The 5,612-nt window shown below is 40.9% G+C and overlaps 1 long non-coding RNA gene across 1 annotated transcript; it reads left to right on the plus strand.

Annotated features, from left to right (window-relative positions):
- Positions 1-2,662: 2,662 nt before the first annotated feature.
- On the plus strand, positions 2,663-4,311 carry LOC121785217. Its single transcript, XR_006046940.1, has 2 exons — positions 2,663-3,948; positions 4,065-4,311. It is a non-coding gene; the product is annotated as an uncharacterized LOC121785217 (long non-coding RNA).
- Positions 4,312-5,612: the final 1,301 nt, after the last annotated feature.

The raw sequence follows: 5,612 nt of genomic DNA on the forward strand, positions 1-5,612 counted from the left end.
AGTTGTCATTTATTATGCATTATTTTAATCAATATGTGGATTTTGTAACTATTTTAATGCATTACATAGCGCATATTATGCTTTATTTTGGTGGTAATAATAAAATTATAATGTTTTATGTTGATGTTTCCATATCAGAGAAGCAGCTACGACTTGACATCGACGAAGCAGTCGATGATGTCATCCCCGTTGCCCGAGCTCAAAAAATTAGGGAGCGATTGGCCAAGGCAGGCCCAAGTACGGCTCCAGAATAGGGTGAGCCGAAGAAATCAAGAGGAAAAAAGGTCGGCCATCTCTATTGTCGACGAACCCCATCCGAATTCCTCAATTGCTTAAAAAAATTTGACTCCATGACAGAAGGAAGCCGTTACAGAAATTGAGACTGCCAGCACCGACAATCATGACAAAAATATGTACATTATGTAAATCAGTCAAAAAATAGTCCATAGCCGCGATTATGACAAAACATTACTATTATAAATCAAACTCGTGGTCCTTGGTAATGCTTTTATTAATGAGTACATACAACACCCTAGCCTCAAGGCTTGTTAAACCCTTAGAGAAAACAAGAAACGTGCGCCAAACATTGTAACACTGCACAACTTAAATTAAACAGGTCAGGATAAATGTTCATTACATATCACAAATAATGCATTACAAAAACTAAACTACGCATTAAAATATACAATATGTACATTATGTATATCAGAAAAAAAAATACGTATGCGCTATACATGTGTAACCCCAGATGAATTACTGCAGCTCGTGTATTTGGACAACGTTTTTTAGACTTAGAACATACTACACCCTAGCCCCTAGGCTTGTTAAACCCTTAGGGAAAATAAGAAACGTGCGCCAAACATCGAAACACAGTACAACTTAAATTAAACGGGTTAGGATAAATGTTCATTACGTATCACAAATAATACATTACAAAAACTAAACTACGCATTAAAATATACAATATGTACATTATGTATATCAGAAAAAAAATACGTACGCGCTATGCATGTGTAACCCCAGATGAATTACTGCAGCTCGTGTATTTGGACAACGTTTTTTAGACTTAGAACATACTACACCCTAGCCACTAGGCTTGTTAAACCCTTAGGGAAAACAAGAAACGTGAACCAAACATCGAAACACGGCACAACTTAAATTAAACAAGTCAGGATAAATTTTCATTACATATCACAAATAATGCATTACAGAAACTAAACTGCGCATCATACTATATAATATGTACATTATGTATATCACTAGAAATAAATGTCACAACCACTTCTCCCTAGTCAAAGAAAGCTATATCGCGACTAAAACTTACTGAAACTGTCTCAACTCATCAAGATGCTTAAATCAAAGGAAAACATTGTCTGAAATATGTTGAGGGTACAAATCATACTGAATCAGAGTAGTTACGGAACAATTGTCTTTACTAAAAGCAAGTTCTAAATTTGCGCAACGGAAGAGTACCAAGACAGATGTAATATGTATGAAGACATACTACACCAGCTATCTTCCTACTTATTTAGCCTTCTGTCCCAACACCTCCTCTGCTTCGACTGATCAACCTGCACATTAAGGAAAACAATATGCAGGGCTGAGTACTTGATATACTCAGTGGGCTTATGCCGAAAACTGTTTTCTTTTAGTTGTCAGCCAAGCTGAGTGAACGCGGGGTTTTTCTGAAAACAAGTCCCGGCCACTAAAATATGTTATTTCTTTCTGAAATAAACTGCAGTCATTTAAACTTTTGATGATATGCCATATCAGTGCGTGAATCGGGAATGTGGCCACATTCCACGACCACTGGGCCGGCCAACCTGGCGCTAGCTCACGACCCACGGACCGGCCAACCTGGCGCTAGCTCACGGTCCCTATATGTACACTAGTCCGAGTAGGATTTACTGACCTACTAGGACCCGAATTCGATTTAACAGATAGGCAACCACAAAAAAAAACATGGCATGACAACTCATTCAAATAATCATGTTTTCACGCTTTAAAAGAAATAGGAGAAAAAGAAAACCCACCTCAATTGCTTAAACTCTTGCAAAGCGGGTGCTTTCCTTTCCTGAGATTACGAGTCGAGCAACGACGTCCTTTGCAAAATTTAATATACTTAAATTAGGCTTTAAAATAATTGTTTATCTTGCATGTATGCATGCCTAAGCGTGTGCTTATTATTTTACTTCCTTCTTTCTATATTTAGAAATCTTAAATCTTTAATTAAATCAGCGATTTAACTTATTCGGGAGTCTTGCCGAACTGCTCGGGTATAATAAATTCTCGATTATCTTCTTTAAGTATTTTGAAATACTTACTTGGACTAATAAAGTACCCATCTATTTATTTATTGTGTACTACTTCATCACGGCTTAATAAATTTCTTTTTTTCCGTGGCTTAAGGGAATTTCTCTTCTAAATTCTTGTATATCTTTAGGGTGATGGCCCATCAAACTAATTATAATGGCCCAGCATTTTAGCAACATGCCAAGATTTTGCAGTGGCCCAATCTGTCTCTTTCCTCTCTTTTTGTATAAGAAGTCCAAGTTAATTTAAATTAGCATGGCCCATATCAATTCCTATTGGGCATGGCCCAATTTCCTATGAATTCTTAATGGCCCAATTTCCTATGAATTCTTAATGGCCCAAACTCACTTCATCACCCCCCTTTTCTCTCCTCTCTTTCTTCCCCCAATTTTCGAAAACCCTTCCCCAAATTGGAGGAGTGAAAACGGAAACCCAAGTCTTGGATTCACCGGTCTCCCTCGCCTCCGCTGCCGACGTCTCCGTTGCCAGTCGTGGCCCTGTCCTTTCTCACTTCTCACGGCTCCTCGGCATAGCGGCATTTTCCATCGTCGTGGCGTCTCATTGGGCTCGGTGGATTACTCCTCCGACTCGTTCACAGCCCCCTCTCTGTTCACCCTCGTAGCCGGGTGCATCAGTCACCGGGGGGCATCCCGGGTGCACTGCTTACGGAGCCCCTATCTGTTGTGGCATGCTGGATTCTCGCGGCGTCTTTCGGGCTCTACCGTCGCCTCTGTCGCGACAGAAATCTCCTCGACGGACATCCTATCGTTCAAGCTATGCCTTCATCTTCTACCCCCTTTACTCATTTCCTTGTGTTGCGGCAGTAGCCACACTTTCATCTAAGTTTCTAAATTTTGGAAGTCTAAAATATAGATGATGCTCGTATTTGATCCTGTGGGGGACTTGTTCTTGTAGCTATTTGTTGGTTTCGAAGTGAAACTCCATGTTGTGATTCTACTAATAGGACTGTCGAGCATAGGTTTATGTGATGTCTGTTCAAGTGATTATTTCATACTGTTTAATCCTAGCTGTGGCATTGCAAGGTTCGAATTTAGTTCTTGAGCATCTATGCTCCTAGGTTCTCATGTTCTAGCTATTTGCTTGTTCTATATGATGCAATTATGGTGTTAAGGGGATTACCTCTTGTGAATGTGTTGGTATGAAGTTGTCGGTCTCTGGCCACGTCTTAAGCCGAGCTCTCTGCTTACAACTCCCGATTCCTCTTCCCTCTCTCCCTTCCGGTCTTGGCTAAAATCGAAGCTGATATGTGGTGTGAAAGACAGGCTAAGGGTTACTCCTATATTTATCCTGAATCTGTAACTAAAAGCCTGATAAGGCTGATGTACTTGGCTGAAACAAGATCCTTAGGTTGTGCCAAAATTGGTTGACCTTCCTGCAGCTCTATAGGCTGTGTACTCGTGGTTTTATTTGAGTTGCTGAGATTTTGCTATGCTCTGTTTTTGGCTTCATGTGGGGGTCTAGTACTTGGTGTATTTATGGAGTGTTGTCTCATTTGGCAGGTGTATAAGGGATGGCAGGAGTTTGCCACTGATTCCCCTGCTGTGGTCGTTGTACAACCAAGCTGGAAGGGCAGGCCATTTCTGGTGGTAGCAGCCTTCATTCTTACCTATTTTGGTGAGTTTTCGGTTCCCACATCAGATAGTATTGTCTCTCATTCTCATTTGGTTTTGCTTATCCAATTGCCTTGTTTGCTAATGCATTTTCTTGTTGGTTCGGTTGGTGCTCGGCAGAGAAATAGGGATGCTAAGTGTGGTTCTCACCTTGGTGTCCCAGTTTGTTGGGCCGCTTGAGCTGGGCTGAGACCTGGCCTGCCACGCATCCTATGACTCGAATTGTAATAGCGTAGCCCTACGTGTAAACTTTCTTTAACATGTAATAGTTAGTTGAGTTGTGTATTTCGTTTTTTTTTTATTTCCATCGCCAAAATTTGTAATACACAAATTAAATTGGAAATTCTAAATATCGTGTTTTTGTTTACTCAAGATTATAAACGAATGCTCTTTCATTCTCTTTCTTTAAATTCTAGTCTTTATTTCAAAATTTCCGAGAAATTAGATAGCGGCCATTACATTTTACCTCCCTTAACAAAAAATTCGTCCCGAAATTTTGTCTCGGTCAGGCAAAAAGCTCTGGGTATTTCTCTTTCATCTTGTCCTCATGCTCTCACGTCGCCTCCTCGCGGCCGTGGTGCTCCCATAGGACTTTCACTGTTACAATAACTTTATTTCTTAATTCTTTTATTTTTCTATCCAGAATTGCTTATGGCTTTTATTCAAAGCTCAAATCTGGTTCTAACACCATTTTTCTTCTTGGTGTACTATGTGTTTGGGATCGAACACTTATTTTCTCAACTGCGATACATGAAATACAGTGTGGACATTCCCGAAGCTTGGCGGGAGTGCTAATCTGTAGGCTACAGGGCAGACTGTTTCTTGGATTTCATAGGGTCCGATGAAACGCGGTTTTAGCTTGCCCTTAACGCCAAATCTAGATATCCCTTTCGACGAGGATACTAAAAAGACTTCGTCTCCTGGTTTGAACTATAAACGGTTCTGCGAACATCTGCATAGGTTTTCTGTCTATGTTGAGCTTCTTTGATTCTTTCTCGGATCTGTCGGATAATTTCTATCATTTCTTCAACAGAGTCTGGTCCGAAAATTCTTTTTCTCTCACCAACTTCATCCCAGTTAAGTGGTGATCTACATTTCTCCCCATAGAGTGCTTCATATGGGGCCATATTGATGGTTGCCTGGTAACTGTTGTTGTAGGAAAACTCTATAAGTGGAAGTACTGGCTCCCAGCTTACTCCACGGTCGAGCACTACGGCTCTCAACATATCCTCTAATGTCTGAATCGTCCCTTCGGACTGTCCGTCCGTCGATGGAATGTTGTGCTGAAATTCAGCAGAGTGCCTAACTCTCGCTGTAGGCTTATCCAAAATCTAGAAGTAAATTTTGAATCTCGATCCGAAGTGATCGTCACTAGTACACCACGCAGGCGCATGATCTCTTGCACATAAATCTGTGCCAATTTATCTGATCCGTAGGTGATACGAATTGGTATGAAATGAGCACTTTTGGTGAGGCGATCTACAATCACCCAAATGGCAGTGTTTCCTCGCTGTGATTTTGGCAATCATGTCACAAAATCCATTGCTCCCATTTCCATTCTAGAATCTCGAGAGGCTGCAACTTCTCATAGGGCCGTGGATGTAAAGCCTTCACTTGCTGGCAAGCCAGGCATCTTTCTACAAACGATGCTATGCTTCTCCTCATGCC

The sequence above is a fragment of the Salvia splendens genome, chromosome 21, assembly GCF_004379255.2.
Source record: "Salvia splendens isolate huo1 chromosome 21, SspV2, whole genome shotgun sequence".
In the NCBI taxonomy this organism is placed as follows: Eukaryota; Viridiplantae; Streptophyta; class Magnoliopsida; order Lamiales; family Lamiaceae; genus Salvia; species Salvia splendens.